Source organism: Muscardinus avellanarius (genome assembly GCF_963383645.1).
Source record: "Muscardinus avellanarius genome assembly, chromosome: 3".
NCBI classification, from domain to species: domain Eukaryota; kingdom Metazoa; phylum Chordata; class Mammalia; order Rodentia; family Gliridae; genus Muscardinus; species Muscardinus avellanarius.
Window position 1 is genome coordinate 70414480 of NC_137788.1, and position 15484 is coordinate 70429963.

Below are 15484 nucleotides of genomic sequence, written 5' to 3' on the forward strand. Positions count from 1 at the left end.
TTGTCATTACTCTTCCTGTCACCCTAAGTTTTCTCTGAGTGATGACTAACATCTTTTAGTTGCTCTAGCACTGTTCCCTTACAGAGATCTACTTTACATGCCTTAGAGTCACATCATAATGTTTTTAAGGCTGCTTCTCAAAATGTCTCACACTTCAACTACAAACTAGAATGTAAACTGAGACTTCAGGTAGTTTTGAAGCTACTCAAACTGTGAAATGTCTTACATTTTGGAAAGTGTAACCCACTTATCATGGTCCTATTTATACATTCTTGAAGTAATTGGTAACATTTTGCTTATTAATCTGTCATTTTCCCCAGCAATGACAACAAAATGCTAAAAGGTAGTCCTTGAGACTCTTGCTGCAGCAATCAGACAAGAGAAGGAAATCAAAGGAATTCACATAGGAAGAGAGGAATTAAAATTATCCTTATTCGCAGATGACATGATCCTTTATCTGGAAGACCCAAAGAACTCAACCAAAAGACTTCTGGACCTGATTGACAAATTCAGCAAAGTCGCAGGTTACAAAATCAACCTAAAGAAATCAGTGGCTTTTCTTTATGCCAACAACGAATCCACAATGAAAGAAATAAAAACAACAATTCCATTCACTATAACCTCAAAACCAATAAAATACCTAGGAATAAACCTAACCCAAGATGTAAAAGACCTCTACAACAAAAACTATAAAACATTAAAGAAAGAAATTGAAGAAGACCTTGGAAGATGGAAAGATCTCCCGTGCTCATGGATAGGCAGAATAAATATCATCAAAATGGCCATTCTGCCAAAACTGATCTATAGGTTCAATGCAATTCCCATTAAAATACCAGTGACATTCTTCAGAGACCTAGAAAAATCAATCATGAATTTCATATGGAGAAAGAAAAGACCTAGAATAGCCAAAGCAATTCTCAATAACAAGAAACACGCAGGAGGCATTACAATCCCAGACTTCAAACTATACTATAGAGCAATAGTAGTAAAAACAGCATGGTACTGGCACAAAAACAGATATACTGACCAGTGGATTAGAATAGAAGATACAGAAACAAACCCACACATCTTTAGTCAATTAATCTTTGACAAAGGGGCCAAACACATACGCTGGAGAAAAGACAGCCTTTTCAACAAGTGGTGCTGGGAGAACTGGCTAACCATTTGTAAAAAGATGAATCTAAACCCCTATATCTCACCAAACACAGAAATCATATTTCTCTAGGAATTCTAGCTCATTTTATTAAAGAATGATATTAAAAACTAATATATGGCTGTAAGCATGCTTATTATTTCTAGAATATAATTGAGACTCTTAATTAATAGTGCAAGAAAATATATTGTATATATTAACATATATGTATAAATAAATAAATAAATAAATAAATTTATTTATTTATTTATTTATTTATTTATTTATTTATTTATTATTTACTTGGTGGTACTTGGGTTCCTGGAAGCCCTTCTACCTCTGGGCTACAGTCCCAGACCTATTTTATATTTTTATTTGGAAACAGGGTCTCTTAAGCCAGTGAGGCCGGCTTCGAACCTGCGTGATCCTCCTGTCTCTGCCTCCCAAGCATGTAGATTACAAGCGTGCACCACCATGCCCAGCCCATATATTTATAGATATTCAGATGTATGTCCATCTGTGTCTATGTCAAGATGAATATGAAGTCAAACTTATTTTCCCAACTCTAAACCATTACCATATTAAAAATTCCAGACTTTTTTCATTGCTTATATGCAATTTCTCATTTCAATAATGGTAAAACCAAATTTCTATCCTTCACCAATCTATCTATGTATTTGTTAAATTTCAGTACCTGGGTATATTGTTTTAAAAATATTAATATATATATGCAAAAAACTTTATCAACTAGACTACAATTCATACGTACTGTTCATTTGGTAGGTAGATATTTGAGCAAGTGACTAATGCTTAAAGTTAAAGAAAAAAATTTCTAGTGTAGCATCCTACTCAACATTCAATCATATCTAAATGTTGAATAAGCAGGAAAGCATTTTATGTATATAAAACAGGTATATAAAACAGCAAAAACTTTGGCATAACAATTGAAGCTTTCTAGATTTTTCTCTAACCAAAAAGCAATGCTGTGTGTTGGAGAAGCAACATTGGTTTAAGATCTTGAGTATAGAGTCAAGTTTAAAAGCAGATAATATTTGCATGGTTAAAAAATAAAAATACAATAGTGCTAATTGGGCTTAATCATAAAATATTCTAATGGTTACTTAACATATATAACATTATTATGTGTGGCTAACTAAGTTTATTTTGAAGAAACATGCTTTATTCACTTATCTGAAATTACTTTTACCAAATGTCAGTCTGTTTATCACTGCTTAATTTAATTTTGCAACAAAATCAATATGTTAGCAAAATAAGTTTAGAATTTCAACAGAAGGGATAATTGTGAACTTCTTCCTACAAATTTTCACCTTAGCCATTCAACCATTCATCCCAGACTTACTCACTACCATATCTATTTCATTTTGAGATAAATAATGCTTTGGAAGCAACGTACAAAAAAGTTGGCAAGCTGAATAAAGAGAAAAAGTCAAAAGGATGAGAAGTATCAACTTCCTTTTACTGATATCAGAATATCACAGAATAACATAAAGTAAAAAAAGTGATATTAAAAACTGGCCCCACAGTTTGATCTTGACATTGGAAAATATTCAAAGAAAGAATGATGGAAAAAAACCTCAGTTTTTTCAAGTAAAAATTGCTCATTTAAATAATGTAATTACCCAATTATTTAATTTAAATAAGGCCAAGCTTCTAAATATTAATAATTGAAGATAAGAATTCTTAAAATATTTTTGTTCACTGTTAAATATTATCTCATTCAAATTTTGAATTTTTATATCTGTATTATTATTACAAATTGTGATACATTGTCTAGGATATGAATCTAGAAAAATAAGTAATTCTAATGCAACATGTAACCAATGTTAAATCAGCTGTACATGATGATTAGACGGGAAATGCTTTATAAGTCTGAAACAGGTGTATATACAATACAAAAGCTTTGGAGAAAAATTAGCAATAAACTGAGATACATTAACTTGTATAAATAAATAAATACTTTGCAACCAAGTTTATATGAAAAAATTTTAGAGTTACAAATATCAAAGTTATTTTCTTATAAATTTGGAAAAATATTCTTAATTAGTATCTGAACTATTTTAGAAAAGTTGACAATTCATATCATTTATAGGTACTTTCTATTGGAGTTCTACAAATTTGAGACTATGCCTTGTACATATTTTCATCTTAGTTAACATGGGATATGATAAAAATTCAATTGAGTCATATGGTGCTTGAAGGTAAAAATAAATTCTTAGAAATATGTTACTGGAATATTTTCCTAGTGTGAGAACCACAGAGAGTACTTATATGAACTGAGATGGTTTTGATATCACAAGGCAATAAAACCATATGGAAAGGCTTTATTTATTTATTTATTTATTTATTTATTTATTTATTTATTATTTTAAGGACATGAGATTTAAACCCAGGGGCATTTTACCTCTAAGCAACACCTTCAGTCCTTCTTATTTTTAATTTTTTTGGATTCATTGTAATTTTACATCATATTGTGGTACAGAGTGTTAGAAAAATACATGCATACACTCTTGTTTTGCTCCCCACTGGGTCCCGCCTCATTCCACAAGTCTTTGAGATTGGAATTGACAATACTGTATGCATTCAGAGTATTACTTTATTATTTCATTATGTATAACTTTTTCCTCCCTCCTTCTCTGTATATCACTCCCCTGGAGGTGGCTTATCTACCTCATGTTGACCTCATTGCTAAATTTCTCTCTAGTTTCCACATATAAGAGAGAATATATATATATATATATATATATATATATATATATATATTCTTTGAAACTAGGTGTACTCAGCTTAATATTTTTGAGTTTTGCCCATTTTCCTGAAAATGGTGTAATTTTGGTTTTTTTTGGCTGAGTAAAATTTTACTGTATATATTTGCCAAATTTCTGTGATCCATCAATCCATCCACTGATGGAAATATAGGCTTGCTCCATAATTTGGCGATTGTAGATTGTGCTGCTATGAACATGGACATGCATGTATATAGTATTCTGAACTTATGGGAATGGCTTTTATATATATATGTAGCTTTTCACCAGTTGAAATACCATTATGCAGCACATGATTATATTTGCTATTTTATAGAAATATAACCTGAAACACTTTGGGTCTCAAGCATTTGCAAAGGGAATGTGCAATATAGATTCCCAGAAGAACCAAGTTTTCATGGTAAACTCACCCTTTGATCTACCAGCCCAAATGTTGAAAATAAGTGAATCTTCTTACTCTGCTTTATTACAAATAAAAGAAATAGACATGCTTCCAAAGAATAGTAACTAAAATCTAAACAATGCAATGAAGATGCACCCATTATTGTATAGACACGTTTTGATATAAAATTTTATTATCTTTCCTTTAATATATCATTGCCATACCTCTGTCCCTCCTTAATTTGTTTTTGTTGTTAAATATACTTCAGTGAGTATTAACAAAAACTCTTGCAAGTGAATTTTACATTAGAAATATATCTTAGCAATAATCACATTAAGTTTTCACCTTTTATAATTGAAAGACAAGAGGGCAAATAATTTGTGTAAAGTAAGGTCACATAGAGGTTTGGAAGCAGGCTAAGTACAGAATTTGGCCTTAGAAACTTCTACTATAAAGATTTTAAAAATTGATGTTTTAAAAAAAGGTAGATAAATCTTTACTATATGACATGCAGTAGAGCACCTAGCAATGTAGAGAGGGCTCTTTCCCTCATTAAATATACAATTTGCCACAGATAAGGCCAAGTACCATGTTTCAAATATTCAGAAATCATTAATCATTGTTCAATAAATTATGTTCTGTTTTTTTACTTTGCTAAATGTATCTTTATGACCAATAGTAGCCCTGGTTTTAATCTGGAATTATAGGATGGCTCTTCAAAGTATCCCCCCAAAATATAATCTGTGTAAGGTCAAGTCAACCCCTGGCTCAAGCCCTCAACTCCTGGCCTTTCTACACACTATTTTTATACATCATCTCTTCTCTCCACCTCTCTTATGCCCACATTAAACTATTTCTATCTTGCATTTTTGTGAATATACCAAACCACATTTCTGAGCTCCATGTATACCTAGAAGTCTTCAAGAGAACAGACTTATGGTGATTTGAGCAGGCAATCCCACTGTTTAGATCCTTAGAATGAGGTCAAAAGACAAGAAAATGGCAAACAATAGGTATTTACTTGATCCCATGGATTCTTCAAACTGGGAGAAGAGGGATGCACAGAGAAAGCCTAGAGTTGAGTTGAGTTCTATAAATTTATGCCAGTACGAGCCAAGGCAGTAGTGGATAGAGAAAATAGCTGTCAAATAAATCATTACCTAAAAGCAAAAACATACATACTAGAAAATAAAAAGAGATCTTGGCATGTTGGGCACTCAGATTGAAATTTGATAAAGAATTTTTAAGAGCTGTAATAGTCAAGCTTTATTATAAAGCAGAGAAATCATATAGCTGGCAGGGATCAAGTGTTCCACCATTGGCTAGGGTTGTCACTCAGTGGTAGAGTACTTTCCTAGCATGAACAATACTGGGGATTCAATCTTCAACACACTAACAAGCAAAAAATAAAAATAAAAAATTAAAGAAAAAGAAGAAGAAAAACAAAAACATAAAACCAAACAAATAGCAGCAACAACAACAACAAAAGCAAAAACAAAACATTATGCCAAGGTGGTGGTGGTGTGCATATAGGCCAGCTACTCAGAAGACCAAGGTAGAATAATGGCTTGTACCCAACATTTCAGGTCCAACTAGGTACCAGTTGTTTCTAACCTGTGTCATAAAAAGCAGATATGTTATTACCAAATATTAATATTCTACTGGAATGTTCAGGAATAATTTCAAAACTGTTTATCATTGTGATGGTTAAATTTTGTATGTGCACTTGGCTAAACTATGGTATTCAGTTGATTGGTGGAACACTAATCTGTAAGTAACATTTACAGTTTAAGTATATTACACTTGATAATGTCAATGGGTCCCTTCCAATCAACTGAAGGCTTTAAGACCAATGTTTCCATTTCCCAGAAAAGGAATTCTGCCTCAGAATTGAAGCTTCCAATTCTGACTGAACTTTTAGCCTGATGGCATAACTTACACATTTCCAACTAAAGATTGTCACATCAACACTTGCCTAAGTAAGCTTATGGCTGGCCAGTCATATTTCAGATTTTCTGGTCCTTGTTGTTCATTTGTCTCTTTTCTCAGTACTTGGGATAGAATCAATGATCCTGCCATGATGAATGCATTTCCAAATTTTTTAGAAAATTAATGATTGTGTTTAAAAGGAAGATGACAATTATAACCACAAGGAGTAAGCAACAAGGTAACAAGAAAACAAAAAATATGACAGTATTGCTTTCCAGAGCATATCATATAGAACAGAGAGGAAAAAGAACTTCAGAATTCCCATGTTCATTTAGAATGCAAAACAAAACCCTAAAATTTTGGAAATCCTATACTAAAAGTTAGCATAAAAAACATGTCTAGCAGATACAGTTTTATCCAGAGTTTTATGACAAAGTATTATTGAATGTTTTTGTTTGATATAAAAATCTTAGATAATTTTTACAACATTTTATAAATTTGACAATATTTCTAAATTATGTCTATAATTGAAAAGTATAGAATAAATGTAGTGGGAAATCCCCACTGCTTATAGAAAAAATATAAAAAGCAGTGGAATCTATGATAGGAATCTATGAATATATGAGAAAATGACATAGACATGACTTTAAATAAGACCTAGTTCTTGAACATAGTGACTACATTGACTATCTTTTTTTGTGGTACTGGGGGTGGAACCCAGGAGCTTTTCTACCTCCAGGCTATACTTCCAGACCTATTTTATACTTTATTTGGAAACAGGGTCTCACTTAGTTGCTGAGAGACTCACTAAGTAGCTGAGGCTGGATTCGAATCTGTGCAATCCTCCTGCCTCAGCCTCCCAAGTGCTTGGATTACAAGTGTGCACCACCATGCCCAGCTACATTGAGTTTTTTATATCTACATTGATACAGGTATGTATGTGTACACATGTGAAAACAGGTAGCTATAAATATTTCCTCAATGAAAAATTATTAGAAATAAAAGATTTATATAAATGTATATATTTATAATATGTATATTAATAATTTATTATATAAATGAAGACTGTAATCTATATATTCATTATATAAATGAAGTCTGTAATATATACACATGTACATAATATATGCATATATATTACAGCCTTCATTATTACTAGGAACACATATGTAAATATATTCAAAAGATTAAAAAAACTCAAACAAAAAACTGCTAGAGCTGATTAATAAATTCAGCAAAGTAGCAGGATACAAAGTCAACCTAAAAATCAATAGCTTTTTATATACCAAGCATGAATCCACAGAGTAAGAAATACAGAAAATAATTCTATTTATAATAAACTCAAAAACCAATAAAATACCTATAAATAAACCTAACCAAGGAGGTAAAAAATCTCTACAATAAAAATGATAAAGCACTAAATATATAAAACCATCAAGTGTCTAAAGAGAAAGCACAAGGAATGGGAGAGGACCTTTGCCAGAAATTTCTCAGAGAACTAATACCTAGAATTGCAGAGGATCTTGGAAGTTGAAAAGATATCCCTTGCTCTTGAAAAGGCAGAATAAATATTATCAAAATGTCCATTCTTCCAAAAGTGATCTACAGAGTCAATGCAATCTCTATTAAAATATCAATGTCATTCTTCACAGACCTAGAAAGTCAGTCATAAATTTTATATGGAGAAACAGAGAACCAGCATACCCAAAGCAAGTCTCAGCAATAAGAACCATGCAGGAGGCATCACAATTCCTGACTTCAAATTATACTACAGAGCTACAGTGATAATAAAAAAATGATATTGGCACAAAACAAACAGATCAATGGAACAGAACAGAAGATACATAAACAACTTCATACATTTATAACCAACTGATTTTCAACAAAGCCAAATGCTGGAGAAAAGACAGCCTTTTCAACAAGTGATGTTGGGAAAACTGGTTACACCTTTGTAGAAAAATGGAACTAAATTCTTACCTCTTACCCTGCAAAAGAGTCAACTTGAGATGGATCAAAGACTTAGCAGTCAGAGAAGAGACTGTGAAGCTACTAGACGAGGGCATATATTCAACACTTCAACATTTAGGTATGGGTAGAAACTTTCTCAACATGTTCTCCATTTTTAGAAAATTAAAGCAAGAATTAATAAGTGGAATGGCATTAAACTAAAAAGATTTTGCACATCAAAGGAAACTGTCAAGTGTTTGAGGAATAGGAGAGGATATTTGCCAGATATTCCTCAAACAGAGGACTAATATCTAGAATATACAAAGAACTTAAATACTTTACACTAAAAATAACCTAATCAAGAAATGAGCAACTGAATTGACTAGGCATTTCAAAAAAGAAGTGATGCCAATGGCCAATAGATACATGAAACACGTGTAACACGATTAGCAATCAGAGAGATGCAAATCAAATTTTACTGAGATTCCATCTAATCCCAGTCAGAATGGCAATCATCAATAAATCAAATAACAATAATGTTGATAAGGATGTGGTGAAATAGGAAACTCTTCTACACTGTTGATGGTTATGCAAAGCAGTTTAGATACTGTGGAGATTCCTTAGAAAATCTGGAATGGATCCAATATCTGATCCAGCTATAGCACTCCTAGGTATCTTTCCAAAGGGTTTGAAACCGGAGAACTACGATAATAGATACATATGCATGTTCATAACAGCACAATTCACAATAGCCACATTATGGAACCAACCTAGATAGTCATAAATAGGTGAATGGTTTACAAAATTATGGAAAATACCCACAATGGATATCTACTAAGAAAAACAAAAGAAGAACAAAATTATGTCATCTTTAGAAAATTGGAAGGACCTTGAGATCATTATATTAAATGAGATTAGCCCATTATAGAAAGTAAAAGGTCATATGTTTTATCTAATATGTACAAGCGAGGAAGGAATTGGGACACAAGAGGAACTACAGATAATGGAGGAGCCGGCAAAGGAGACTAAGGGAAGGGGCGAAGGAAGACGGGTTTATTAATGGAAATGCCACCATCCACTATATGTACATACATAAATATATCACCACCAATCCCTGTAATATGTTTTGGGAAGGGGAGAAATGGGGAGATCGGAGGGGGGTCTACCAAGTGATGTGTGCATGCATATCACTATCAACATGATTTACATTATGATGTGAGTCTATAATGCAACAAAAAAGCACATAATAAAAAATTCTATCTTGAAAATCCATATTCAAAATACAAAATAAAAAATGAAAATTTTGTGGAGTATAGCTTCATGGTACAGTGCTTCTGGCTTCTTCAATCCCCAGTACCATATATACGCAAAATTAAAAAAAAAAAAAATCAAAGGGGTGGGGTATAGTTCCATGGTAGAGTGTTCCTGGGTTCAATTCTTAGTAACACACACACACACACACACACACACACACCTCTTTCTTGGCCCACCATGGGACTCTTTCAAAGTCTCAGAATATATCAATCCTAGGTATACATTAATTTCTTGTTACTATTTTCATCTATTATCATTTCTTTAAAGTATGAAGTGTCTTGATGTTTCATTTCTTTCATTGATTGCTGACAACAGTGAGTATTAATATATATTTTCAATGTTCTATGATGCTGCATTTTACATAAAACTATTACTAAAACATCAAACAAGACAAACTTTAAATTTTACTTATTCCCCATTTAACAGCAGTATATTTGGGGGATCCATTTTTATCTAGGTCATGCCATGCAAAAATTATACTCTTAAATTATTCAATTTAACTTGATATGTATTCTTAACAATCAAACCCAGATCTTACTATAGATATACTAATTTATTTTTAGCTGACCACATATAAGATATGCTAAACATTTCACCTGAAATAAAATGTAAACTTGAGGAAACAAAGTGTACGTGAAAATACAAAACTGCAGAGGACAAATTGCACAATGATTTCTAATGTCCAACATGTTTAATAATAAAAGATAGTTAATATTTGAACTCACTAAATTCTTAATTTAATGCTTCTGCGTGTCTTGATATTGTTAACTTTGATAAGATTTTAACTACTAAATTGACATCATCAAAACAAAATATTGGAGAAAGGAGCCAACTTTAGCTTACAAGGTAGGACACACAGGACTCATTTCTCAAAGGTAGAGCAGAAATTATCCCCATGAAACTAGGTGGAGTTAAATTTATGGTTAAATTTATAGAACTTTTACTTATTAAAATTAATTACATGAGAATCATCAGAAATAAGAAAAGTTATATTTCAAACAGATTCAATAACATACTAATTAAAAGACATTAACTATTAAATAGTCTGTAAGCCTGGGCTGGGTTCCAGAACTGACACTGTTTATTTTGAAAAACTTGCTCTCTCAAAACAAAAGTACAGTTCTTGTGCTAGAAGGGGAAAGTAAACACTGCGTAACAAATTGAAGAAGTCTATTGCAAATACTTATCTCTGTTTAAATTCTTTGTTGCTTTGATTTAATTGACTGATTGTGGAACAGAAATAGCGATCTTAATCTTAATTCCCAGGTGATAGTTATGGTTTAAGATAAGATTAGGACAAAATAAAGTTTTATTTGAGTGACACAAAGATAGTCTCATTCATAAGTATGAATGGCTAAGTATGGTGGCATACGTTTGTAAGCCCAGGACTTGGGAGGCTGAGACAGGAGGATCATAAGTTCATGGCTAGCCTCAGCTACTTAGGGAGGCCCTCTGCAACTTAGTGAGATCCTGCTTAAAGTAAAAAATACGGCTAGGGTTGTAGCACAGAAGTAGCATGCCTCTGGGTTCCATCTCCACTACCAAAACATAAACAACAAAAAGTGATATTTAACTGAGACCAAACTGCATATCTAGAAAGCAATAATTCTGTCAAATAAGCATCCGGTGTAGACACATTGGAATAAGAAAAAAACTTTGTTTACTACACATATTATATAAAGGGATGTATTATAAAATAATAAGCAAAGAAAGTGTAATAAATGAAGGAATGACATTTAATGTACTGTATTGTTGTAGGCTATTTTAAGAATTTGGCTTTTTTCTGAGTAAGATGAAAAATTAGTGAAGGTGGCTTTTTTTTATCATAGGTGGCTTTTTTTCTGACATGCACAAAATGCTACATATTATAATGATGTCCTTGATAAAGTCAAAGATAGAGGGAAGGCTGGATATGGTGGTGAACACCTATAATCCCAGTACTGGGGAGGCTAAGACAGGAAAATTGCAGGTTCTAGGATAGCCTCAGGAATGTAGATTCTTAGCAACCTCAAAATAAATAAATAAATAAATAAATAAATAAATAAATAAATAAATAAATAGGGTGTGTAGCTTGGTGGTAGAATGCCCCTGGGTTCAATCTCCCATACCACACCACACACACACACACACACACACACACACACACACACACACACACACAGATTTCAGTTTAGAAGCTACTGAAATAATTTAATGCCAGAATAGAAGAAATATGAGTATTTTAAAGATGAGGCTAACAGAATATGCTGATGGGTTGCATGCAGAGAATCAAGAATAACTCCACAATTTCGTTCTGAGCAATTGAAATGAAAGAATTGTTCTTCACTGTAAAGAGAATGGCTGCAATTGTCACTGATAATTATGAATTCAAATTGTTTAACAAGCCTATTTTATATCAGGATGTATTGGGAAGGGCAGACACTGGCTTCTGGTGATGCTAGAGTAACTGATGTGATAATAAACTTACCTTCTAATGCCAACTGTATAAAAGTGAACAAAACTCGTAGGGTCCGTTTTCAGGCACTGGACAAAGGTATCAGGCACTGGACAAAGGTATCGCAGAGCTGTGATCTATGATGAGAGACCAATAGCACTGTGATCATTATATTCACTTAAACTTTCTGCCTGAGGATATTTTTTGAATCACAGCCTAATGAGATGACAATCTTGCTCCGCTAAGGAGGCTGAGTCAGAGTCAGGGAAACGGGTTAAAATTTGTAAAAACAGGTTGCTGATGGATGGAAAGGAGTGCAGAAAGGAGTCATGGAAATAGGAAAATGATTTCTGGATAGGATTCCTTGCCTGAGAAACAAACTACTCCTGTATAAGGTGTTTCTCTTGACATCTAACAGAAAGCAATTGCCAGAGGGCTGAGATATAAATGGAAATGCAAGATATTATGATATATTAAAAGTGATAGAATTTCTTTCTTGCCAATGAAAATTGGTCCTAGTTACCCTGTTTAAGACTTACTTGAGATTCTAAAGCTGTGTCATTGAAGTGAGTCACTGCCCTTGATTAAAGATGCAAGAGAGAATTAAAAAGAAGGGAAAAAACTGGTATTCTTACGCAAACAATAACTCTCAGTTTCACTCAAGATTCTTGTCAGAGCAAAAATCAATACTCCTTAAAGGAAGACAACACAATTCAGACACCCTACAAAGTATAATTCACAATGTCAAGTATAAAATTCTTAACATGTAAAAGGCAGAAAAATATAATATATTATAAATTATAAAGCCACTCAAATAGAATTTAGATGACATCACTGACTAGCACTAAAGGATAAAGACTTAATAACAGTCACTATAAACATGGTCAGTGATTAAAAGGAGATGATCAACATAATGAGAAAATATTTGGGAAACCTTAGAAAAAGATGAAAACTGTACACATGTATGTATGTATATATGTATGTATTTGTATAGTACTATGGATTAAATCCAGAGATATTCTATCTCCAAACTATACCCTCAACCTCATTTTTTTTAGGTTTGCTGAGAATTTCAGTAAGTTTCAGAAGCTGTTTTTCCTCATACCTGAGATCCTCCTATCTCAGCTTTCCAAATACTGGGATTATAGTCATGTGACACCCCTAGCTAAAAATTCTAAAACTACAAAATATTTACTAGCCTGGTGATTAGCTCAGTGGAAGAGCACTTCCTAGTATATAGAAGATTCTGGGTTTGATCATGAGTACCAAAATGAAAAAAAAAAAGAAAAACACTAGAAGGGATTAATAAATAATTGTATATTGCACAGTGAAAGGTCGGTTAAATTAATGATATTAGTTAAATAATATCTAATTCAACGTAAGAGAAATATTGAGAAACTGACAGAGTATCATTGACTTGTGAGGCCAATAATTCCAAGTCTTCTGAGGAAACTCCATACTGATCTCCAAAGTGTCTGCATTAATTTGCAATCACACCAACAATGCACCAGAGTTCCTATACCTCCACATCCTTTTCAGCATTTATTAGTTTATCTTTTTGATAATTGTCTTTCAAATTGGGGTCAGGTGAAGTCTCAGTGTGGTTTTGATTTGCATCTCAATGAATCTAAGATGTTGAACACTTTTTCATATATATATAATATATATATACACATATATATTATATATATATGCCATTCATATTACTTCTTTTGTGAAGTGTCTATTTAGTTCACTTGCCCAATTTTATTTGGGTTATCTGTTAAACTTTGTGAGTTCTTTGTATATTCTAGATATTAACTTTCTATCCCTATTAGAGGAGTATTTGGAAAAGATTGCTCACCTCTCTTTTAAAGTTCTTGATGGTTTTCTTGGCTACCCAGAAGCTTTTTAATTTAATGCCATTCCAATTATTAATATTTTTTTCAGTACTGGGGGTTGAACTCAGAGACATTCTACCTCCAAGCTATACCTCCAGCCAATATTTTAATTTTTAGTTGTTTGTTTTGAAACAGTTTCTCTCCAGATTGCTGAGAGTCCTGCCATTTGCTGTGACTGTCTTCTAACCTTTAGTGTGTCTCAGCCCCCCAAGTATTGGGATTCCAGGCCTAAGTCACTATGTCTGATTCTAACCCTCATTTAATTCTTGTGCTTTGAGAGTCTTATTGGGGAAGTTTTTACTACTTCATATATGTTGAAGCATTGATCCTATGTCCTTCTTTAATCTATTGACACTTCATTTGTGGCCTAACATATGATAAACCTAGAAAATGTCCCTCTGCATTTATGTAGAAGGTACATATTGTTATGATAGTGTTCTATACAAATCTGCTAGACCTTTTTGGTTTATTGAATTAAGTCCTCTAGAGAAAATTCTATCTTATTTTCTGTGTGACTATCAAATCTAATATGAAGTATTTAAGTCTCCAACTATTACTGTGGAACTATCAATTCTACCCTATAATCCTGAAATTTTTTGCTTTGTATATTTTTATGGTCTATTAATAAATACATAGATGCTTATAATTTTTACAACTCTTTCTTGTATATATTTGTATGTATGTATATATTTATCACATGCAATTTTATAATCATAAAATTTTAAAATATAAATTGTATTTTGTTGCCTAGCATTGTGGCACATACTTGTAATCCCCTAACTTGGGAGGCGGAGACAGGAGGATTGCGCAGGTTTAAAGCCAGCTGTGCTGGCTTAAGAGACCCTGTTTCCAAATAAAAAAAAAACATAAAATCGGTGTGGGGGTGGAGCCCGGAGGTAGAAGGGCTTTCAGGAACCCCAGTACCACCAAAAAAAAAAAAAAAAAAAATTGTATTTTGTTATATAATAGTATACCCAATGGCACTGTCTTGGTCATTATTTGTATGGAATATTTTAAATACAGGTGCCTAAAATTTAGAAAACATTTAAGTCAACCAGATTTATTCAAAATAAAAATTTACTAATTTTGTTACTTTTTATTGAGGTGCTGAGGATGGAACCCACAGGCATTCTACCTTGAAGCCACACCTCCAACCCTTTTCTTTTATTCTTTATTTTAAAACAGAGTCTCACTGAGTTGCAAAGGACCTCAATAAATAGCTAAAGCTGTACAAAAACCATGATCCTCCTGTCTCAGCCTCTCAAGTGCTGGGATTACAAGCATGAGCTACCATGACTGGTTCAATTTTATTACTTTTGAACAAAATAATACCTATTTTATTATAATTATGGTCTAAATATATAAATACATAGAATTTGTGTTTAAGGCATTATTATATGACTGCACTTTAAATTATATATAAAAATATTTAACTGCAGTATATATTAAAATACTATCTTTAAATTATTTAAAATCAAGTACAATTTTAATGTACTAAGGAAAAATAATTCCGTGGGTACTTTGGTAACAATAATTTTTAATGTTGTGTAATTTCTTATTTACATAGCATTAGATATAACTCTTCCATTTCACTAAAATCTACTTATGCTCAAACACAATTTGATGTGTTCTATATGCTGCCCCAGTTGTTCCTGCCAATATGATGCTTGTGGCCTCAGAGGT